Consider the following 26,397-nt stretch of genomic DNA (forward strand, 5'->3'; position numbering starts at 1 on the left):
CAAAGTTGGAAAAGGAATTCTAAGAGCTTTCTTCTAAGTAGAAGTTCCATTAGCGCTATAGGTATATTTACTTACAGAACTATCCGTTTAAAAAAAAGTTATTTGGTCACAGATTATCTACTTGTCATATTTGCTGAGGCGAGGGAGTGTGTGTGCATGCATGCATGTAATTCTTTTAATACCTTCGCAGGTGACTATACAAATATATGACTATTAGAGATTAAAGTATCAGGTACTGGAATTCAGCTGAGTTCTGCATCCCTACTTTTTGTTTATTTCATATGTTTAGATGAATAATGTCGAATGGCAATATTGGCTAGTGAAGAGTCTGATGTATACATTTTGTCACTTCCATGCTATATTGGACAAGTTTCCTTAAAGTGGTTACTTTAGTTAAAAATAAAAGCCAGTAACTAGAGCATAGTTAATATAATATTTCTTTTTATATTGTCCTGTCCTGTATTTGGATATTAGATGAGCAGGTTATACCTGTTTTTGTAGATGTTAATTTGAGAGAGAACAAAGACAGGAAAATATGAGTAGATTTCCCTCATTGGATAGCACAACACTTCTTTTTCATGAGTTAATTGCATTCCAGAATTTGAAACATTGGACCGGGAAGCTAATTGACTGGCTGTAAGATCGGAAGTTACTCCTCCAATGAAGTTTAGGCAAAAGTCTCTGTGTAAAATACGTTTACATATTATGTATTATAAAGAGTCAAAGACTTATTTCCACTTCAGTTGTTCTATGTTTGATGAGCAAATTGCTGTATGTTTAAGGATACTGTTTACCACATTCTTAATATAAAACATATTGTGGTGATGTATTCTAAATAAACTTCAGGTGAAAGGGAAACTGATAAAATTATAATGGGGAAAGAATGAAAACAGGAAACAGATGGCTAGTGACATGCACTGATTGGATAGTACATATTTGCAAGCACCCTTGTAGTCATAAAGGCAGCTGTATCCTGATACCAATTTTGTATTGCTATCAATATGTTAAAGAACCAAAACTGCCATGTTCCACAAAATCTGGCCATTTTATTTTAGAAAGATAATTATGATCAACTAAAAACTAGAAAGGAGCAAAGGTGTCAATGCTATATTTAAGAAAAGAAAAACCACTAATTGTTTTTAAAATCGTATCTTCAAATACTTTCTAGAATTTTATTATAGCATTAGTTTATATATTAGTTTAAAATCACATTGCTGTGAAGAATTTCCTACTTACTAGCCTATCAAAAGCTTATCTGTTAACAGATATCTATTACTGCCCCTTCCGCCATGTAATTTTTCATATGTTGACTTAATACGAGCCAACCAACTCCTCAAATCAAAGAACTTGTCTAAAAGTCAAATCTGTCTTTCACAGATTCAAGATGAATTATTGCTTCAGCTTTACTGTTTTGTTGTATATGTAGAAATTTAAAAGTAACATAACAGGACAAGCACTTGCTAAACTTGCTTCAGGATAAAGGACTTAGTTTTAACCAATATATATTGAAGAAATTGTTACAATGTTGTGAAACATTGTTTCCTGAGGATGAGAATTGGCCCTGGGCCAAAAAACTAACTGAAAAGTGAAGATTGCTGAAATATAGAAATTTTTGTTTCCATTGAGGTGAGTTTTGTACATTGTTATTATATATGCACACCTAAATGGATCATTAAGCATAGTCAAAATGTTTAGGAGGGTTGGTAAGTCTAAGGTGCTGCTTATCAGCTGTCTTGCACTTATTCCAAAATTGAAAGGTGAATGTAAAAAGGTAGTTTTTGAAGTTTGTCCTTCAGAATAAAATAATGAAAATATAATTGCTATGATAATATAAACAGAATTTTATTTTTGCTTCATCAGCTCTCAGCTTTGCAGTTCTGCTAATGGCTATTGGCATTTATTTTGGAGGTATTTTGTAATATCAGTTTATAATCCCTGAATGTAAGCAAGTAAGTATTAAAAATGGCCAATACCCAGAACAAAAAAATGGGATTGGTTCAGTTTTCAGTGAATGGTAGAGAATGGAAGGATTTATATTCCTTGCAGTCATCTGGTTGTTAGTACACTCTCTGAAAGTAGTTGAGACCACTTGGAGGTTTATGCAACTGAACAGTGCAAATGATATGAGAAGTGAAACGTCTTCAAGCAAAAACAGTCTAGTTGCCTTTTGAAAAAGCAACTTTGACACAACCATGATCTGGATGACTGAATCTCCACAGACCTATTGGATGATACGTTTTATCTATCATATTCTCATCTAGTCAGACGGGAGAATCTGGGACAGTAAATGCCATCTTAGAACCATACCTTTGTTACTATGTGAATAAAGAGCACCTGGCCATAGGTTCCACCTGTGGCTGAATTTGCCTAAATAATTTAGTTTATACCTCCTCTAATTTGTTGCCATTTTAGACTATCTGTGACTATCATTCTTACCATCTGCTGAATGGCTCCCAAGCAGTTCAGAGTCCTTTTACAAGTATTCTCTTAATTTAATTACTAGCAATGTGGTACAGTACAGTAATGTTTGTCTTTCTCCTAATTTCTCCCATTGCACAATCTCTAACAGGTTTCATTTGTCGAAAGAATACAAATCAATCCTGTTATTCTTCAGTTTCAGTTTCCAGTACTCTGAAGTTATATGGGCTCTTCTCATCTGGTTCAAGAACAATTTCACTGGCCTTTTTGCACTTTATATCATCTGGTGAATGGGAGGAATTCAAACAGACCTGAATTCTCAGCACAGGTGGGTTTGACTCACTGGAAGTGGTATTAGTCACTGGCTGTTCCTGGGAAGGTGGCAGAGGATATGTGTGCTTCCTTTGCTATTTTTATTTGCTTCACCCTTACAAACTCAAACTTTCTGGCTGGTTGCATAAAAAGTGCCTAGAGCTGCCAGATATTCTGAAAAGATTTTTTTAAAAAAAATACTGAAGTAACTTGGTCTCCTTAACACCCCACTGATCCAAATCTGATCCAAAAGAGACAGCTTTCTGATGGACATTATGTTATTTGTATTTTACCTCTCTTTAGAAACTTAAAAGTTGATTAAAAAAAAAAAAAACGTTTGACATCCTGCCTCCTCCAGCTGAGGCAGAAAGGCAGACCAAGCAAAGTGGAAAAACATTCCTTTCCCTTGCTGAAGTTTGCTATTTTACTTTCTAGAAGAGAAATCTCTTCTCAAGTCCAAACACATGGTGGCAGCAGCACTGTGCCGATGGAAGAAAAAGCTTCTATCCCAGCCAGGTGATTCTGAGATTAAGCAAAGACAGTGTTTGGCCCAAAGTTGTCATAGCTAAATGAGGACTTTATCTTAGACCAATCCTTATCCTTTTTCATTTTCAGATATTCTGAAGCTGTATAGGATAGCTATAGATTGAAGTCATAACCCTATACATCTTTTGGAATAAGCCTCACGAGATAAGAAAAGCAACAAGAAGATCAGCATTCAGCAAACTGTTCCCTTTATATCTACATTGATAGGTATGGTAGACAAGTGTATGGCTTTTGGAAGTATTGGGTTATCATTCCTGTAAATCATCAGGATAACCATAAAGCCTACTAATAAACAGTGCATGTACAGTTAATTAATATTTGTAAATTTTTATTAGCTAAAATTTATTTGCAACCTCCAAATTAATATTCACAGTACTTTCATGGTCATTTGTGAACATGCAACGCAGCAAAAATCTTTAGTTGCCCAATACTGATGTTTCCAGTTGAGCTGCTAATTCACTGTTCACAGTGACGTTATAGAACATACTTTAAATAGCAAGAATTGTTTACATTATTTTGAACGTCCTATGTAAGTTTTTAAAACAAACCATGTGCATATTTTGGAAATTTGAAAAAGGAGGCATGCCAATGGTTTCAAACTGCTGGCAAAGAAGAATACTGTCAGTTTATCTGATGGTCAGAACCACTAGTAGTTTACCTGTAGAAGGCAGAGTGCTTTGATAAAAAAGAGGAAAAAATATCCACAATGAACACCAGGGGAAGGTATTACATTTCATTTAACTTGGAGTAATATTTTCTTACTCCTTTGTACAGTTTATACAGTTTCTAATATATTATAAAAGGATGTTAAACCACCCAATAATTATTACATGTTAAACAAAGTGATCTTTCCTAACTTTGTTTATAAAACATGCCAAGGTCTGATTTGCATTCTGGAAAGCAGCCTTTCTGATCTTGTGGCCCTTAAATGTGTTGATACCACAAGTCTAAGGATTGTTGGACAGTTACAATGCCAGCTGGGGATTGCAAGAACTGGGGAAACTGGGAAGACTGCCTGCCTCAAATCCATGTGCCTCGGGCAGTATAGCTTCAGCATAATTGAGATGTCCCCCAGATTTACATTTGACCAAGCAAGTCGTCTGCTCAGGAAAGAATGTTCAAGGTATGTTTTATTTTGATAGCTTTAGGTATTGTGACAAGGAGGGCAGGACATTTATTATTCCCAAAGAAGCATGGATAGGAAAAGCAGCCTTGTTCAATCAGTAGTTAGGAGAATGGCAGTATCAGCCAGACCTTGAGATAAATAGTACAGTAGCCCCCAGCAAATGTACAGGAGCTGATTAGCCTGAAGGTTGAATGACCATGTTCAATAGTATCCTCAGAATGTGGTCAAAAAAGTTGACAATGCCTATAACAATGTAGTCAAAGTTATGCCCATTTTTATGTGTGTTGCACATTGATGCACATTTTTTTAAAAAGAACAAAGCATTAACCACACTGTTACAGCCCCAATACAATTTTGTTTTCCATACCTTTGGACAACTCTGATCGTAACCATTGCACTCATGAGTGACAAATTGGCTTCCTGACATAAGACAATCTGTACAAGGTGATCTGTACTCTAAGAGATGGATATGTTCAGTAAGAAGAATCATGTGATTGCCACTACTATTCCAGCAGCCAACCTTTTTCAGGGCAGGACCTCATGTTCTGCAACATCATGGTCATTGCTAGTAGCAGGCAAACTAAATTATCTGATAAAGTTTTCTTCTTATATCTTTAAAATATTAGATCTGGGACAGAGATTCCCAAACTTTTCAGTTCAGAGTGCCCTTAGTGCACAAAGATACAACTTCTCAAATGGGTAGTGCAAACATTTGAAATATCTATGGCATCCTTGCAAGTTTGCTGTGCCCTGATGCACAGTTGGGAACCACAGATTTAGGGTATTTCTCCATCCCTTGCATTTTTGGAGGCAGATTGAAGGAGCTCAGCAGTTTTCCAGTCTTGGGCAGAATTGTATTTTAACTCATAACTTACTGTGTGCCAAAGCAGCACAGGGAACCATCAAAATGCAGGGAAAGGAATAAATCAAAACAGCAACCAAAAGATGAGATATAAAAGTTAGTGTAATGAAATCTGATAATCAGACTATCAGGCAAAGTCCACCTCAGAAATGCATCAGAGATTTGTTACAAGGGGAAAAACACTTCCTGTATGGCACAACTATGTTATGCTCTTTCCAGGGAAATAATTTGACATTTCCATCTGTTCGTTGTTAAGCATGCTCAACTCTTTGTAACCCTGTGGACTATAGTACGTCAGGCTCTCCTGTCCTCCATTTTCTAACCATCTGATCTTCCTCTATCCCTTCTGCTTTTGCCTTCAATCAGAGTCTTTTCCAAAGAGTCCTTTCTTCTCTCTTTCCAAAAGAGTACAATTCTAGGTAACACTAAGATACTGTGTGAAATCCTCAAAGTCCCAGGCCTTTGAGGAAGACATACTATCCATAGGGGTGAGAAGGGAATGTTTTATATATAAAATTCAAATAGCCTCGACCGCATGCATCATGATTCCTCTTTAGCAAGTACCCAGATTAATGTAAAGTTTTTGTTGTTTTATTAACAGCTTAGCGTTGCCATCTGCACTTAAAATGGTCTATAATTCGTTATTGTTTCTTGTTGTCTTCTTACTATGATCCTAGGTGTGATTCCCAAATGCCTGAAATGATTAAGGATTGTTCTTTGAACTACTTGAATGCTGAGTTTCCTTTGGAGTACAGGGTGGCACTTTTCTGTGTAGTAGAATTGTGGGAAAATCAAAGATTGTGTCATAGGGTAAGTACAGGGATTTTGGCTTGCTCAAGTTCTTGGCTTCTCAGAATAGAGGATGGAGTGGAAGATGGGGTTATAGTTTTTTCTGACTTTTCCATTGAAAAGATTATTTCTGGAGAAACATCCCATCTCTTCCTTTTGTGGGTCTTTGCTTGCTGGGAACTGTATTCTGTTTCCCTGGGGTGGAGATCAGCCCTGCCCCATTTCCTATTGTAGAATTGTTTTACAAATGAACTACGAGGCAGTATTTGGATATAGTTTCCTATGAATTTTCTGGCATAGATTCTAGCCTTCCCAGCACAAGGTCCAAGTGACTTTGTCCAACGCAATTATTCACCTTACATGTTCACCAGATACTTGCGTTTATTTCTAATGCAGATCTCCATATTGATACTTGAGACCTGACCCCTTCTTCCATGTTGCATCTGGATCTCTGCACAAATGGATAGCCGTGTTCCTGTCAAACAGGCAACAAATAGTCAAAATAGGGAGGGCTCTATCAAATAGAATAGAATAGAATAGAATAGAATAGAATAGAATAGAATAGAATAGAATAGAATAGAATAGAATACCTTTATTGTCATTGCATTCTACAAATACAATGAAATTTGAAAGCTACTCCAGCACAGTGTCCCAAGTACCACATCACAATCACACTACAGAGCATTTAAAAATTAAAATAATTAAAATAAAAATTAAAAACCTAGTCTAAAACCTATCTAAAACATATAATAAGTTAGATAGTTTAAAAATGCCACTATATACATAGGGCTAAATCACATATGCATTGTTTGATTCAAGACAATTATTGCCTTGGAAAAGAAACACAGTTTCTCAGTCTATTAGTCCTCATTTTAAGACATCTATAACGCCTCCCTGATGGTAACAGTTCAAAATATGAATGTTCAGGATAAGAATGGTCTGTGGAGATTTTTAGTGATCTAGAGAGGAGTCTGGTCTTCGCAGTCTCTTCCAAAGAAGAAAGAGAGCAACCGATGATTTTTTTGTGCTGTGTTTATAACTCTCTGGAGCATCTTCTTATCCACTGCAGAGCATCCAGCATACCGCACCGTTACACAGTATGCCAAAATGCTCTCGATGGTAGACCGGTAAAAAGTAACCAGCAACTTCTCACCCAGACCACTCTTCTTCAGCAGCCTCAGAAAGTGCAGGCACTGTTGGGTCTTCTTTGCAATGGACATAGTGTGTACTGACCAAGTAAGGTTGTCAGAAATACGAGCTCCTAGAAATTTAAAACTGAACTCTTTCCACACAGTCTCCATTGATATATAGTGGGAGAGGCTCTGCTTTGTATCTTCTGAAGTCTATAATCAATTCTTTGGTCTTTTTGATGTTCAGGGCGATGAAATGCAGGACCAGTTAACAGCGGTGTCCCCCAAGGCAGCGTTTTAGGACCCACACACTTTCTGCTTTACATCAATGACCTATGCGATCATATTAAAAGCAGCTGCGTCCTCTTCACTGACAATGTAAAATTACTTAACACCACTGACAATGATGGTGCCCTACAAAGTGACCTTGACTATGTGTTAGTATGGTCACATAATTGGCAACTCCAAATTTCAACTAATATATGCTCTGTCCTACATATTGGCAATAAAAATCAGAACACCAAATACAAGTTGGATGGAAATGATCTCGTAGATAACCCTCACTCTGTCAAGGATCTAGGAATACTCATCTCAAATGATCGAAGCCCCAGAGCTCACTGTGACAGGATTGCCCAAATGGCATTAAGAGTTGTTAACCTTATTTTGCGAAGCTTCTTCTCCGATAACATTGAATTGCTAACTAGGGCATACAAAACCTTTGCCAGACCTGTTCTCGAATACAGCTCGTCCACTTGGAACCCACACTGTATATTGGACATTAACATGATTGAGTGGGTTTAAAGATATTTCTTGAGAAGAGTACTCCATTCCTGTACTCACAATAGTATTCCCTATGCCTCCAGGCTTGAAATTTTGGCTTGGACAATCTGGAACTGCACTGCCTGTGGTCTGATCTAAGCATAGTTCACAAAATTGTCTGCTATAACATCTTGCCCGTCAACAACTTCTTCAGCTTCAATCACAATAATACACAGGCAAAACTGATACAATGTAAACCACTCCAAACTCGATTGCAGAAAATACAACTTCAGCAACAGAGTGGTCAATGCCTGGAACATCCTACCTGACTCTGTTGTTACAGCCTCAACCCCTCATAGCTTCAACCTCAAACTGTCTACAATGGACCTCACCTCATTCTTAAGAGGTCCTTAAAGGGGGTGTGCATAAGCGCACCAGCATGCCTACCATCCCTGTCTTACTGTCCCAATTTATCTGTATTTACTTCCTTTGTTTATGTTTATGTTCATACCTATACTTGTTATCTTGTACATGTTTGACAAACAAACAAACAAATGTGCATGGACCATAGAACTACATTTGCTCTGGATCTCATAATGATGTTGATGAGGAGGTGGATCTAGCTAAAATACAAGGTGATTATACTAGTAATATAGAACTAGTTGCTAATTGAGATATTCTGTGTTGATTTAAAAAATAAGAGGAATTTTGTGCTGGATATAAAATAGGGTTCCTTGCTACTGTATCAAGAAGGTTTGATGTATGTGCAGTGGGATGGCATAGGTCACAGAAGGAATGTAACAGACCGACCACCTGCTGCAAAGCACTAAAAGAAGTAAGGGAATCAACGAATAAGTCAGCACAGAGCCCATTCAACGCTTCTTTATCTTGAACTAAAGCCCAAATAATATTCCTACCTTACGCAACAGCCTGCATTGCTTTTTTGTATTACTATTGTTGAAAACTGCTGTGAATCATAAGGTAGCCTTCTAATTTAAAAGAAAATCAAACTGATGGTGGAGATATTTCTGCTTCTTATACATAATATAGCAGAATTTTAGTATATTCATACTTTATGTGCATTATTTTTTAACTAAGCAAAATTGTCTCTAAAGCACAAGTTGCTTGGTGTTTTCATTCTTTTTAATTTTTTTTCTGTCAAGTTTGGTAGGAAATCCACACAGCAACAGTGAGAATGTTTATTGTAGCTGGGGAACTTTTGCCCTGTGAAGTCACCTCCTTCTAGTCATCAGTAGCTTTCTGATATTCTATCACAGGAAATTCCTGGTAGCCCACAAAAGCAGTCCCCGGAGTGCAGCTGGTAATAAGAAAAGTATTACACTCCAATCACAACTGCAGAGGCTGTGTCATGTCCATAGCGGAATGGTGCACCTGTGCCCTGCAAAATCTAAAACCATATCTTTTCTAAGACAATGTTAAAATGCACTATAGAAGGGACAAAGGTCAAGTGAGTCCTTATTGTGCTGGACTTCATTGAAAACAAAACAAAACAAACAAAAGTAGTAGAGGATATGCTTTGTCTCCTACAAGGTATTAGAGGAATGTATTTAGGTTTCATGCCTTTGAAGAACATGGTAACTGAACCATATAACTGCTCTTTTTTGAAGTAGCAAGGAAGTTATAATCTAATAGTAGGACGGGCAAAAGTGGGTGAAGAACACATTGGTTTTATTTCATAAAAACCATATAGCTTGAAGGGGACACTCAAATTATTGAGCCAAACTCAGTGTTTACAAGAATCCAAAATAAAGCTCCACAACAGATGGCTACCAGTCTCAGCTTGAATATATCCATTGAAGGAGAGATTACCACATATCATGATATCTCAGTTTTGTGTAGTGGTTAAAGTGTTGGTATAGAAACTGGAAGACCATGAGTTCTTCTCCTTCCTTGCTCATGAAAGTTGAATGGGTGGGTTTAGGCCAACCTTTACCTGATTGGTGTTGTTGTAAGGAAAACTAAAGGTAGGAACATTATTGTATGAACAGAGTACTTTCTTAAATTGTATAAAATATAAAGATGGAATATAAATCTAATAATAAAAACAGATAATTTATTCCACTATTGAATTACTTATAATGTTAGGAAGTTTTTCCTAACATTCAAGTAGAATTTACATCTCTGGGACTAGAATCCATTCTTGCTACCAGTATGTCCATAAACAAATCTTGCCCTTCTCTGGGATATAATACTTGAAGAATATTATCAGATCCTTCCTCATTATTTTCTCAAAGTTAAAAATATTCACATATTTCAATGTCCTGATTGCTTGGATATTACATTCTGGGCATTTATATACCACTTTTCAGTATCAAACTCTGAAACTCATCTCAGAACTTTTTATATTTAGAAAATTATTGCAAAAAGGTGAGAAAAAGCTAACTCATAAAAAATATGAAACTGAACATCCAATTATGTTTCTCTCTTTCTCATGTTCATTTTACCGCGGAGACAACACCTACTCTCACAAAATCACCGTGCCCTGTGAAACATTATGATGCTCTAGGATACAGTATAGTTTTTGCTGCTGTAGTTTAATACAATTTTATTCATCTTAAGCAGTTTAGACAGTGAAGACTGTTTTTTTTCCAGATCAACCAAACAATACTATACAATACTTTACAGGATGCAAATATCCCCAGGCACCTTGTACAATGACTTTTAAAAACAAAACAAAAAGTTTCCCATCCCCTCTAAAATAATACACATTGTAAAAAATGTAAAGTAAACAAAGATGAAAACATTTAATAAGCTACAACGATATTACAGAATTCTGATCGTTTTTGAAGATAGCCTTCTGTAGAAAAGAAGTGGAGATTTCAGGTATTTCAATGGCAGACCTAATTTTGCAATCTAATGTTTAGCAAACTAATACCATGGTGCAGCAGAAATTTACAATCTAGAGGCTTCCAAAATTACTTACAGAAGGGAGGTAGATGTTAGGATGACAAAAAGGCAGTACTAAGAGCATAAGTACCACTGGCATTGATGCTTGCTACATAGCACCCTTATTATACTTGAAATTAAAAATGAACATTTACATATACCTGGGAAATCTTTTTAAAGAGGTAAAACCTCTTTTATATGTATATGTCTATTTTTGATTTTATGTATAATTCTTTTCTACAACAGAATAATACTTAGCATTACTAAACTAAATACATTGAGTATCCATTTGGTCACAGCAAGGATTATGTTACCCCTACAAGGTATTTTATTTCAGAAGAGTTTATAAATGGTACTGCATAATCAAAGAAATTCCTTTTTCTTATTCATAATTTATTTTAATTGTACCAGGAATGTAGCTGCAACTATGAAGCATGTAAAGTAGCAAGCAGAAGAAAAACATTAATTGCTTTTCTTCTAAGAACCACCTAATCATCACCTCCCATACCCACAAATAAGCTTATTTGGAGCAGATTCTGAAATTACTTACCTGAACCTTTGAAACAATTATAAATTCTATGCTGTAAGTTTCAATCTTGGTACCAGCAAAAACTAAAAGCCATAATCTGAATGTTTTATTGCAGTGGCCCCCAACCTTTTGGGCACCAGGGACCAGTTCTGTGGAATGAGGTTTTTCTGTGGACTGGAAGGGGTGAGGTTTTGCATGCTGCCTTTATCCTGTGGATGGGGTTTCGCTTCTTTGTGTGGCCCAGTTTCTGGCATGCTGCGGATTAGTGCTGGTCCACAGACTGGGGTTGGGGACCTCTGTTTTATTGTATGGCTGTATATAGAGTTCTTTCTTTTCTTTTTTCTTTTGTGTGAAAAATCTGCAAGCTACGCTGTATCATGTATATCAGGTTTTATGTGATTCTTATGTTTACATACTTTTATTTATTAAATTAAATTTATATGCTATCCATCTCACAGTCACATGTCTATGGGTGGTTAACAACATAATAAACAGTATTAAAAAATTAAACAGTAAACATAACATTAAATTAAGAATTAGCTAAGTTAGTAGTAGCATACAATGGGGTGGGATCTTCTATTCAATAACCACTTTGTGTATTAGATTCAGATGGAATCATCACAATAGTCTGGCTGTTCAGTTGTTTTCCTGAATGGTGAGCACAAAGCTAAATGAAAATGGGCAGATCATGCTTACTTTGCCCATAACATCCAGTTCATTTTATCTGTGGCTTTCCTTGAGCTGCTATACCAACTCTGCACTTACCACTTTGTATATCTTGTATGAAGTCAGTAATCCTATTTGATTAGATTGTGAATTGTCCTGTAAGCTGCCTTGAGTAACGATGTGGGAGTAGGCAGCAATATATGTTTTCTAAATAAAATAAATAAATTTCCAACTAAGTTATATTTATGTTTTGTACAGCTCTTTTTAATATATCTGGTTGAGAAGAGAGGAGGTTACAGCATGTGGCATTATTGTCCTGTGCCTTTTACTCAGTTTTAAGCCCTCACCTGGACAAGCAAAGACAAAACAGAGCTAATATTTAGGGGAAAAAGATATTTGTTTTGATGTATAAGCATGGAATGGCAGATAGAATTAACAGAACATTTCTTCTTGATTATGTAGGAATTCAGAAGTCACTGGGCTAATCTTTCGTCTTAATCCTGACAACTCACACTTCTATTTATTTATTCAATTTAGGTACTCCCTGACTTACAGTATATGTGCATAAAATTGTGGGTAGATGGAGAAACATATCTGCTCAGAATTTCTCAAATTCTAAAAACTTCATTGTTTTGGACAAGAAAAGCTGTGAACATTTGTGGCAAAACACAATTAGTGGGATATAGCTCATGTATCATCAGAAATAAACAAGTATGCTTTTCAGCCTATTGATCATCATGTGTTCATTAAGACAATTATGTGAAAAGAAATCAGGAATGTTCCACAGTCACATTTGCAACTGTTCAGATATGTATATAAAACTATTTTATTTTAGCACTGCATTGTGCTGAATCAAAATGGACAGCATTTTTGTCCTTTTCAAAAGCTACTTTAGAATCAATTGTTTAAATCTGATCCATATCTAGCCAGACTGAAAGTCTCACAAACTACTACTGTTGGTCAGTGAAAAGCTGAAGTTTTATGACAGTGAATGCAAGTTGCATGATAAATGGGAGTAGGGGGAGAGATCAAAACTGGATCTGTTATTAAAATCTATTTAAGAAGCTCTTCTTGGTCCAATTCAGAAGCTAAATTGGTCTTCAATGAGCCTTAATCTTGCGTGGTTCTGTTTACAGCATAGCTGCAACAAAAGAAAAAACAAATGTTGCATTAAATTTACTTTAGGGACCTCTGTCTTTTGCTCTCGCTTTCAATCTCTGGCAGCATGTCAATTTCTATCTGTTTACGACAAAGCTCCTTCAATTGAAAACAATTTGTGGAAATTAATAAACATCTTTATTGAGAAAGGTCACTGGCAAATAAGAACAATTAATCTCCCAGTTTTTAAAGACATATTAAATATCAGCTCATGGAATTCACAAACCTGCCCATCAACAGTGATTTTGTTGATTGTCCCTGAAATAGAGATTCTCAGTCATCCACATCATGGATGTCCCAAAGGTTCTTTTTCAGGAGGCAAGTGGACTTTCTAGTTTTTTCTTTGAAGATGTTTCACTTCTCGTCCAAAAAGCTACAGTGCTTGTGCTCTGATTGGATGGTGAGGAATGGAGGGATTTATATTCTTGCAGTCATCTGGTCATTTGCATTCTTTTAGATTGTTGAAGCACTTGGAGGTTCATGTGTGTCCTCAGAGTCACCTGAGTAGTGCTAATGGTTCTTATAGTCTGCAATTTTTTCTCTGGAAATCCATTCATACTCTCACACCAACACTAAACAGTTAAATAGTCAAGACCTTGTTGAGGATCCAAACTTTGTCAAGGACCTTGGAGTACTCATCTCTAATGATCTAAGTGCTAGAGCCCACTGTAACTACATAGCTAAAAAGGGTTAAGAGTTGTTGACCTAATCCTATGTAGCTTCTTCTCTGGTAATATCACACTACTAACTAGAGCATACAAAATATTTGCTAGACCTATACTTGAATACAGTTCATCAGTCTGGAACCCATATCATGTATCTGATATTAACACAATTGAAAAAGTCCAGAAATATTTCACAAGAAGAGTTCTCTGCTCCTCTACTCATTGCAGAATACCTTATGCCACCAGACTTGAAACTCTAGACCTAGAAAATCTAGAACTACACTGCCTCCGGTCCAATCTAAATATAGTATATAAAATCATACATTGCAATGTCCTACCTGCAAATGAATACTTCAGCTTCAATCATAACAATACATAATAGATACAAACTCAAGGTTAACCGAACCAAACTTGACTGCAGAAAATACGACTTCAGCAACAGAGTGGTCAATGTTTGGAATACTCCACCTGACTCTGTGGTTTCGTCCCCAAACCCCAAAAACTTTAACCTTAGACTGTCTACTATTGACCTCACTCCCTTCCTAAGAGGCCTGTAGGGGGCATGCATAAGCACACCAATCGTGCCTACCATCCCTGTCCTATTGTTTTTTATTTTTCTTATAAGTATCTATCTCATGTATTCAAGACTATATTTATTCTTATACCTGTATCTTGTAAGCGATTGCCAAATCAAATAAATACTAAATACTAAACACCATTCATAGGGTGTTCATTCCAAATTGCATAGCTAAAAGTCTATAGAGATTCATAGTCATCCAGGTCATGTTTGTCCCAAGGGTGCTTTTTCTGTTTCTGAAATCCTTTGCTATTTTCATCTGCAGCAGAACACATGGAATGTGCATGCAATTTTATCAGTAAGTTAATAGTCAGTTTCTATTTGCTGAATTAACAGCTCTTTCAATTGAAAGCCCAGAATCCCTAGTCAGCATGGGTAACTCATTCCAATGGTTGCAAAGATTGAGAGCAACACTAAACCAAGGACAACATTGGAGCAGTGGACATTTAAAGTGTTCATATAAAGACTTATTATATTTTGATTGGGGCATACGAATAAATATTATATGGAAAGGTAGAAAGTGATGAGAATAATGCAGAAGGCAACAAGGCACTGGAACAAATAACTTTCTCATTACTCAATGGGACAGCAGATGTTTTGGTTTCATTCCAAGGAAAGAAAGTTACAAATGGACGATGCTTGGCCTGAATTAGAAAGAGGTCTGGTATATAGTTTTTCTTATCATATGTTATAACATAATTAGAATTTTGAAGCACTACATGGAAAATAATCTGTGAGAAGTTGTAGGTGTAAGATATATCAGAGACATGATAAGACTGGAGAATATATATTTACAGAACAATATGGGAAGCAAAGGCATGACAGCAGTTTTAACTCATATGTATGTATGTGTACATGCATGCATGTATGCATGTGATAAGAAGGTATTCAAGACTCAAACATGGATATTGTGGTCTATTACCAGAGTTGTGTCTCATAATAGCTGCTTCACTTTTTGCAAACTCATCTTAGCCTTATTACAATCACACTGCTCCCATTAGGGTACATCATTTCTTATCCTGATAAGTATTAGTATGCTTCTTTTCCCATGATTTGCCCTCTGTTGTAATGAGTCTGGTAAGAATGCACTTCAATGAGCATAACATACAGTAGATACTTCTTAGCCAACAGGTATGGTATACCTACTGTTAAAACAAGAGCATAAAATACAATTACTTGTAAATTAAATCACTTGTAAATTAAAAAGCAGACATATAGTATATTTGGATGGCAAAGGATCAAGCTTAATCAAGGAGAAAGAATTTTCTCTTCAGAGAAAGAATAATGTGTATTGATTCCAAAGGAAATTACTGTCTGGCACCTATGCCTATTTCAGTTTACATGATAGAACTGTGAACAAAAAAAAAGTTCTGCCTACATTAAAGACAATTCATTGAATTGAACAAGAGTAGGGAATGCACACAAGCAATTCTGAAACTTTTTTTGGGGGGCGGGGAATAACAAAAAATGTACAACAGTGTAGTTGCATAAATGGACACACCCTTAAACAAATACTTATTAAAACACCTTTTGATTTAATGATAGCATTCAGGTTTTTTGGTCAGGAGCCTATCAGCATGGCACATCTTGCCTTAGGAATCTTTGCCCACTCTTTCTTGCAAAAATACTCCAAATCAGTCAGATTGTGAACGCATCTCCTGTGCACAGCCCTCTTTCAGTCAACCCACAAATTTTCAGTTGGATTCATGTCTGGACTGTGGCTGGGCCATTCCAAAACTTTGATCTTTTTCTGAAGCCTTTCTTTTGTAAGTCTCTTATAAAATAACTTCACCTGCATTATTTCACTTATTCTGGCTCCCAGTTTGAAAAATACAGTTTACTTGTGCTCTTCTATGGTTGAATGAATAAACAGATGTTAGATCTAAAGTTAAGATCAGAAATAGTGTAGTTGTAATATTAACTGTTTCTTCTCAATATTCTAAACAGCAGCAGCCAGACACAACCTTTAAAGGATACTCTGTTCTATCTTCCATTTTCTCCTCCTCTTTTTTGTCAGCTGACAATATTTTTTGACAACGAGCTTGCTCAGTCTTAAATCAACTGTGGTTTGTTTGGTTTGGTTTGGGTTAAGTTGGTTCTGATGAGAGAAAATGCTTCTTCATTCCCATTATTGTAGTTATTTTGAAAAGAATGGTATTCTCAAAGAAGTTATATATCATTAGCCCTATTTTTATTATACAGTCAGCTCCTGATCTGTATTTAGTTGTGCAAAATTTCTAAACGTTATTATTGCTCCATGCTTCTGGAATAAATGCATCATTAATAATAACTAGAAATACAGTGTATAATTTTAAACACATATTTTGATCTCTGAGATAATAGAGGAAATATAAAATAGTACACTAAAGTAATTTACATCAAAGTAATTGTTTGATGTAGGATGATCTGATTAGAGTTATCTATATTCTGATTTTAAGGATAAAACAATCCCAAATATTTATGCAATCATAAATAAAAATGTAATTATTATTTAATCATTCCCACCCCCACACGCAGTTGAACATACTTTCACATTGGAAAATTGGCCTGAGATGGAGATGGAAGAAATCAGGTGAACAGGACTATCTGGTGGCTATTGCCTACCTTCCCTCTCTTGAAGGAACCAATTAGTAATGACAGTAAATGCTGGAATCTTTATTGAAGTTATAATTATTGCAAAAAGAAAGAGTAAAGGTCAGAATTATTAGAAGTGTTCCCATAGTGTTACATTATTTAAGATGAATGTGATTTCTCTAGAGGTTTACATACTGATGATTAACCAGAGGTATGTGGAGAATGGAAATACCATTAATTAGAATCTGTAACAGGTATCTGATTAAATCAGGCTAGAACATTAATATCCAATAGTTATGTCTTCCTTAAACAACATTACCTTTGTCTTAATTTATCAGATATAAAATAAACTCATTTAAAATAATTTTCAATGATTAATTTCTTTACAGTGAAGATTGTGGAGCGATATACAGTTAGGGATGAATGTGAACAATTAAAATATTAAGCTACTATACCATTAGGTTGATATGTTTTTATGGACTTTTGTAGGATTTGTATCCTGGAAATATTAAATCCAATTTACTCTATGTTTATAGTACCTGTGTAAATCCTATTGTTCATTTAGAACCAGAATATTATGATGGCAATGGATTTATTACATTGTGTCATAATAGTACTAGTATACGATGCTGGCATCAATCCCAAGGGATATATTGTGTTAACCAAGCACCAGATTATTTGTTCATTAGTTTTACAAGGCTATTTATATCTCAATTTTCCATTATTAAAACAATACACAGGATAGCTTCCAGCATATAAAAATAATGAAGAAAAGGCTAGCATTTAAAAAAAAGTGGTATAAAAGTTGCCTGGAATAGAACATTGGTATCCAGAAATACAGCCTGACAGGCAATCTGTTCTAAACATTTAACAGCTGTCCGATGTGTTTGACTTAGACTGCCCAGATTTCCTTGGACAATTAGAGAATTAGAAGTTCAATTTACCTGCAGAGCATAATATTTGGAATTATCCGCTATATATACTTACCTAGGACTGTAGTTCTGTTGAATTCAGGTAAACTTTCCTATGTGTGAGTGTGTATTTGTGTGTGTTGTAATTTTTTGTCTTCTGCCCAGGGATCTTTCTGAAAGAGCAAAATGGAGGATCTCAAAGTGATGGATGAATAAGAATGCTCAGAATTTAACTGTAGGATACAAACTGGGAAAGTAAAAACTCACAATGATTATCATAGGATTTTTTAAAATTTCTTTTAAAAAAGAATAATATAGTGCCCAGTCACAAAGCTTATAGGTGGTTTGCAATCATGATGTCTATAACATCAGCAAAACATTCCTCAGTCCCCCCAGTAATATCACACCACCTATTTAGCTGGAAAACATAAAACCAGAATTACCATGTTCTATTAAATTTATTTCACAATCTTTATAGAGCTCAGGTAATAAAAAGAAACTCCCGTTTGGCTAGTAAGAAAAGCAAAGGATTTTTGCTAAGCTTGGAGGAAGAGAGACAGAATTTCTCAAAAAGGAATGTTCCAGCATTTTTAATCTTTTAAAATTAATCTTCCCATGACAGGCTTTTTAAAGTATATTCTGAAGCTAAGACATGGCATTGTTAAAAGAATTAATCCATTCAGAATCCAGGAGGCATTCTAGCAGCCACCCAGAGTTATGATGGAATTGGACAGTCTATAAAATTAATTAATAAAAATGTATTCATGGTTGATGAGCTTTTGGGCCTTCCATAATGGCCATCTTAAAAACCATAAGAGGACTTTGGCAGGCTTTTGTCCTCCAAGCTTGCTGTTTAGCTCCCAGATGTTTTGTTACCAAACTATGTAGGTAACATCTTCAGTGATGTTTTGGGGACATGTCTTGTTCCATTTTTCTTGTTTACATAGGTCTTGTGTGGTGTTGTTGTCAGTTGATTGTGTGACTGGTTGTTTACATAGTGGTGGTGGTGTGGTGATCAGATCCTTCGTTGATTGATCATTTGGGTGATCCAGTTTCTTATAGGTTCATATTCTTGTTCTAAGTCAATGTATTTATTGATGGATCCATTTGTAGAGCATAAGGCTTCAATAAATTCATGCACATGGTAAGTTTTTGACATGTCCAATGACTTTGGTTTCATTCCAGTTGAATTGGTTTTGTTTGTTGTTGACATGGTTCGATATCAGGGACTTATAAGGGGGCTTTTAATTTTAGCAGTTTTAAGAGTTTTTGATAGCCGAGGACCTGTTTTCCCCCAAAAACCTTTTTGCAATAGAATAAGTTTCTAGAAGAATATTTGCTTGTAATCACAATAATAGCAGCAGCAATAAGGAAACGATCAATACAATTTGCACATGGAAATATGATTGCTACAAATTTGGACATAAACACTACAAGATAAATAGAAACATAGGATGGCATCTCATGTACGAAGATTATGACCATCTTTATTTCTGCCTATCGGTATTTGATTTGTAATTAGATTCTAACTATTGTTGCTTCATTACCTTTAACCAGGAGTTGCTAAAAACTTTTAGCTAGCAAATAGTTCCCAATAGAGAACTATAAAGTAGGATCATTGGCCATTGCAGTAGAGAGTGAATCATCCTAAATGTTAATATCTGTGTGTCCAATGTTCTAGATGACATCAATATACCTCTTGCATTTCTCCTATGTAGCTGGTAATATCATTTAAGATGCAACAGAACATTTGGGACATTATAACCTTAACCCTAACTCTTCAGCAGTAGCTTTTAAGATTCATGATTACTTGTCTCTTTTCAGTTCAAGTTCACAGTAATAAATCTTTTTTTTTTACAAAGATAGGTGTGGTGTGGTGCTGATAGCATTCATGATTAAGTGTTTTCCTGTGTCAAATATAGCCTGTCATATGCCACAAAGAGACCCTTGATTTTATACAAACTGATCTGGCTGCTAGCAGCTTCTATGATATTTTATAGTAATACTTAAAATAAATCTTGACACAGGAAAGAAAGTACAGAATTATTGTTTTAAGTGAACTGTGAGTGCTTATCTTCAAAGTGGCAGGGTTTCCATTGTATTTTGTAAAACTGTTCATTGCACTGGTTACAGAGGTTAGGTGGTATGCAAGAGGCTGGAAATTCCCAACATATATTCCACGTAGTACAGCTGACTGTAAAATAAAAACTGGTGTATATACAGATTTTAAGAAATATTTTCTTTACATTTATTAATTTTTAGGGAAATCTTACATGTACCAAAATTAAAATTCTTATAATTCATATTTGTTTTTTAAACTGCAACCAAAATGTGTGGTTAAAACCAGTTTGAGCTGTGTTAGTGCAAACTAAGGCTGTATGCACTGGGATTAATTTCTGAATAAACATGCAAAGGATTGTGCTGCGAATGCTACAAAAAAGCAAAATTTTGTGTTGTTAAAAAATATTAAATACCCATAGTTGGATGATATTTTTATGATCAATATTACAAAATAGTAAACAATCATATTAACAGATTCCTTATTCAGCAAGATGATTAAAATGGGATGGAGTGATTGAGAAAATATTGTTTTGAAGATCACATCACAAAGTCTGGACTAAGTAGTCTCAACTTAAAATTTAAAATTAAAATTATATTTTAATAGTAAGCACTATATTGTTATAGTGCTTACTATTACGGTAGATTTAACTTTAAAAAGTGATCTATCGGCCGGAAGGTCATTTTGAATATCTTTTCTTTCCATGAAACTTTATCTCAGCAATAGTTGCATCATTCACAATTACAATGTCTGAATTCCACATGTTAATATCTGAAAAGTGAGGATTCAGTATGGAAATACTATCAATTTGTTTAAGAGGGAAACATATTTTGGATGAGTTATCAGTTTCATTTTTGTTTTAGATTTTTCTTTTTTCTTTTTAAAAATTGCAAAAACACCTAAGACTATATCATTATTGCTAAAAGTGTACCTTAAAGAGATTAAAGTTTGTCAGTGCCAACTTTGTTTCTTTGAAGCTGGAAGAAGTCTGAGATTGTTCAACCCTTTTTTGAAGAGTTAGACAAACATCTTTGGTTGCTGTGTACTCCTTATTCATAGGGAGCCTGCCTAAATTGTTGTTTTGAATTAAGACAAAAAAATAGTATAGAATCTCCTGCTAGAACAGGGGCTGGACTAGAACACCTCCAAAGTCCCTTCCAACTCTGTTATTTTGTAATTATATTATTGTTAATTACAGCAGTCCTGAGTGAGAGATAATGGTTAAAAGAAATAAGACAAAAAACCGAAGATAGGAATCCAAAAGCAACTGTTATTTTGTATGAACTAAGAGACAAGACTATGGAAACAGCAGAGCCTATCTCAGCCAATAGAATGAGATTACTAGCCCAATCTTGGGCCCAATCTTTGGTCTGTGGATTTGGATTGAAAGCCACTTCAGTACGCTGAGTGTCAGTTAAGGACAGATTTGAAATATTCTCTCTGGGCTTTCAACTATTTAGCCAATCCTAAATCATCAAAAATGCATTTGTCTTCACCAGTTATGTCAGGAGCTGGAGTTTAGAAGTTTTTCCAAATTCAGCCCTGCTGTCCTCATGGGGTAAGCTTGGCTACAACCTGGCTGGAAACTTCATGGGAAGCTCCAATCAGTAATGTGCAAATTATTTTCAGCTTCTCTTAATTACCTGCTTGCTTTGTAAACTCCAAGGGAAATCAGGAGAAGTAGGTGTTCCAGAGCCTTGCAGGGTCCTTACAAAGCTTCATCAGCCTTAGGATTCCCCCTTAATACTACTCACCCTTAAAGAACCTGGTAGCAAATCCTCTCCCCTGATTCACTCATTACTTGAAACAATGTCTCAGCACAACTCCAGATTAGAAAATGGTAATTATACTGATAAATCCTTCACTAAGAAATGGTTTTGAAGTTTTTGTTTTTTAATTTCAAAGGCATTGTTTGCAATCAGACTAGTATCATTTCCATTGTGTGCTTGTGTACCATGGCTGATAATGATGTGAACACTAGGAAAATTACCCTCTTCTCAAAGCTTCTACGTTTTGAAATGTTTATCCTGTAGCCCCTAGAGTCACATGCAACTTGGCAGGCTGCAATAAAACTCAAATCCTTTTGAAGCACTGATTAGACTAGGACTTAAATTTTGCTTTTATAGGGGATTTAGGCAAATGTTGCCACTGCTTCTGACTTCAACAAGGCTATGTGTGCCTCATTACTTGTTTTCCAACACTAGATCTCAGAATTAATGTTAAAAGAAATGAAACACTCCCCAAAACATTATGAAAATCCAGTGATAGATCATGCCACAGATTATATAATGTATATTTGAAATAGTGGTATTTTTGTAGATTTATATCTACAAAGTATAAATTCATTTGTATAAATATGAAGTCCAAAATATGAAGGCTATGACTGAATTTATCGCACTGGGCTACCACCCCTTTTTATTCCAGAAGAAATTTTTATTTATTCCATAACATTCAAATACATGTTAATAAGGGCAATTTTTTCCCTTCATCAATATTGGCCTGTATCCAATTTCATATTGTTCAGAAGGGTCTTCTAAAACTCAGGAGGACTACAGAATAAGATATTGTTTTCATGAACTTTCACGTGTTATTTTGGAATTCAAGCCAGACTTTTTTTTTAAACCAAGATTACAGTCTTTTACGGCATTGTTTGGTCTGGAGGCATGGGACAACCCAGTCATTTTTATTCCAAAGGAAATTAACTGGCTATATGAGTTTTACCCTTGGAAAGTTTATAAGGCTGCATGCTTAATCAAGGCTAGGTCAGAGGAAGGTAGATTCTATAAAAGTGTTAGGAAAAAAAGTATGGTAAGAACAATTTGAGAATCAATAAGATTAAATTTTTCTTCAATAGCTTTCTTCTAAAAATGGAAACCCTTTATTAAGGATGCTTCATTCCAGATTTTGCACTAAATTGAACTCAGTGTTCCTAATAGTACTTCCCAAGTGTATCTAAGACAAAAAGTACTAAGGATTGGTAAGATAACTAATTCTTATACTGTATACTGCTACACCATCCTCAGGATAGACCATAAACAATTTAATAAATCATCCTTAAACATTTATGTTCAATGTGAGTTATATTTTAAGCACTGACAACTCCCCATATTAATAAACTTTCTTGGCTATTATAATAACATGTCTTAATTCAGAGTAGCACCTAAACTGGGACTCCAGATGGAAAATTAAAATTTAATATATACTTTTATCAATAGTTATATACAGAACCTAAGATGGAGCAAATATAAATTGCCCGTTTTGGAATTAGAGACTTGTTTTTCATTAGAACCAACTTGTTAGTAAACAATCATGTTTTTTCAATCTTTTGAAATTAGCAATCTACAAATTAGATCATAGTTCTCATAGCATAGAGATAATCAAATCTAGGAATAATCATATCACACACAGTTATTTTTCGTGTGGGTATAGTGTTCAGCTTAACCAGGAGAAAACAATGTCAGCAATGCTTGTCAGACTGCATCTAAATTCAAATCACTGTAATTCTGCTTTCCATTTTTGAGCTATATTTCCTTCTTTTTTGATAATATAAACCCATCCACCCAACTATGGGGCATTTGTAACTTACTATTTGGGAGCCATTCAGAACTATGAAGCTGATTGGAGTTTTAATGAAAAGGCACAGTGCAGCGTGGAATATATTAATAATGATAGACGTTTCATCATAAAACTCTGTGGAATGGAGTTTAAACAAAAAGAATTAGGCTGCTTATCCCCACGCTTTTCACAGCAAACACTGCAGCCTTACTTCTTATTTATTCAGACCACAGTTAATTTGAAGCACAGAGCCATCTCAGAACTAATTCTCTTTGAAGTGGTAAATCCCTGAGCCTTATGACTTTGGGGCCTCACAGGATTGAATGGTCCTCTATCCATATAAAACAAGTAAAAATCTCCACACAGAAGAAATAATTTTGAAGGTTCTCTGTTTAACTAAAATATTAGCTCTCTCTTTAAACTTTTTCCATGGAAAACATTTTTTTTGGCACATGGCAATGATAATGCTAGACACAGAAAGATCTACTGTGTTAGAAGATGCCTTTATTTTTACACTGAAGTTTATCAGTTGTGATTTACATCTTAGCTCAGCACTTTAGCTGAATTGAAATATATCAAGTCTCCAAGATTGCTCTTCGGCTAGCCCATTTGGGGGTTGTCCAGATGTTTGCTGCAAAAATATGGACAGCTGCCAAATGTCAGCAAAATATACAGAAAACATTAGTTTTTTGTTCTCACCTGGGGATTGTCCTGTATTTATAAGACATAAATGGTAGCTCCAGTAGACCAATTAGACTGCTCAATGGCAGTCTTTAATTGTTTCATTATCATTAAATGATCATAATTTATCTCAAATAATGAAGAGCAAGTTGTGGGACTTTTAATACAATTCCCAAGACAAATCTGTTGACTATTCCAGAACCTGTCCATTTTTCCTCAGATTTTAAATGCTGACTTTATTTTGGAAGTCGGATCAAAATAATTTAAAAGATGTTTGTTTTGTTCTCTTTCCAAGTTATTGTTGGCAAAATGAACAAGACTAAAGGAGGGAAAAAAACCCACAATTCTCTCTTTTATGATGAAGTCAAAATTATTCTGATATGTAAACTAGTGTATGAAACCCGAATTTGTAAACAGACCCTTTTCAGACTGGACTGATGGTGATAAATTGCTTAAATTATTGTATAATGATGGAAAGTCATTTCAATTTGTAATGCAATATTTTAGTCATCATTAACATAATGATAAGCTTAGCACGTTTCCACTGTTCCCTTTTTCCAAACTTTTACAGTGTTCAAACAATTATAAACACCCACAAAAGCAATAGCTTCTTCTAAATGGAATTAATATATAAAAATGCAAAAGAAAGCTACTTTAGGTCAGGATCATATTATTTGAGTGCTGCGGTACTTTGAGCATCAAATATTCAATTAACTAATTAGATCTATATCTATCTAATTTATATATTATATATATGAAATAAAATATATAGATACTATATATTACTATACTATATATTACTATTACTATATAAGATACTAATATGTTGGTGATTTAATAATTTTAAATCTACAGAAATATGACAAATAGAGTTGTCACATTTATAGTTATAATTATTATTATTAGTCTTCACTGATGTTTATGTATCTGCATTCTAATTACATGTTTATGTATCTGCATCTGTATGTATCTTCATTATGTATCTTCTTATCACATAATCCCCTAGTCTGTTAAAATAGTTTAATATTTCTCTTTATAAATAGGTATTACAGATATATTACTTGGCAAAGAAGCTATTAATCTTATAGAAGGTTTCCGATACACGTAACATTTCCAGCCTGCCTGTTCAGAGTTAAGAATCTACACTTATTACATAGTCAGCATGGGTGTACAGTTTTTTCTTAAGCTCACTTGTCTCTAGAAAACCTTGCCAAGGATAACATTAATCACCATTTAACTGTCCTAGGCCTAATTTTTATCCATGTCACAAAATCTATACATTACAATCCTATTTCATGGTAAGGAACTCACCTTTATACTTGCAGATGAAAAGCTGATCTCTTCAGTGAGATATTGGCTATATCAAATAAAACACACAATTGGTATTGTGCTTCCTCATCCTTCCAAGAAATATTTCTATGTGAATTGGAAAAAAAAATATCAGCTGATAGATTTTTTTTTATTTCAGAGTACCCAGAAACAGGTTTCATCAAGCAGCCAATTAAATAGAATAGCTGAAGTCCCAAAACATACAAAATTGAAATTTATCTAAATCTAAAAGCAGTCTTCCAAATTTGTAAAAACTGTTTAGAAGTCTGTCTCAGAAATTCATTTAGATTCATTATTCTGGGATTAAATAGAAGAGAAATCTTGGAAAAGCTAGGAAGACGGAGATGAGAGTGGTTGGTTTCAATCCAGATGAACTGTCTGATCTCATTATTTCAGCCAGAGAACCCATTACCAACCAAACCAAAGGACAGAGAGAATATCCAAGTCTGTACAGCAGACAAGGACACCAAAATGTGAAAGGGGTCTGAAACCCGGGTATTTAATGCACCATTCCCTGTTGCCATCACAATGAGGCATTGTTGGGTATAGAATCTACGAAACAATGAGTCCTTGATAGGACATAATACCTATTCAGCTTCACACAACTTGCCCTTAAAAACATCCTTAGCTCAAATTTACCTTTGCTGCACATAATCCAACAAAGTGAATGACTGCTTCTGTACACATTCATCTATTTTACGTAGTTCACTGATGGGTTTACCTTTCCTTTTCTGGAAAAAAATAGGCTAAGCACAGACCCTAAAAAAAACAATGACTGTATTAATTAATGTCTATATCATTAATTAGCATATAGCAGAAATGTTCCCTTAGGATACTATGAAGG

At 35.0% G+C, this 26,397-nt stretch overlaps 1 long non-coding RNA gene across 1 annotated transcript; it reads right to left on the reverse strand.

Annotated features, from left to right (window-relative positions):
- Positions 1-15,901: 15,901 nt before the first annotated feature.
- Positions 15,902-26,028, reverse strand: LOC148126381 (uncharacterized). The gene is made up of 3 exons (XR_015743198.1): positions 25,536-26,028; positions 18,006-18,102; positions 15,902-16,326 (listed from the first exon to the last, which is right to left on the reverse strand). It is a non-coding gene; the product is annotated as an uncharacterized LOC148126381 (long non-coding RNA).
- Between the last annotated feature and the right edge of the window lie 369 nt (positions 26,029-26,397).

This window comes from Pseudonaja textilis, chromosome 3, assembly GCF_049901715.1.
Source record: "Pseudonaja textilis isolate UNSWEBS1 chromosome 3, rPseTex1.2, whole genome shotgun sequence".
Taxonomy (NCBI): Eukaryota; Metazoa; Chordata; class Lepidosauria; order Squamata; family Elapidae; genus Pseudonaja; species Pseudonaja textilis.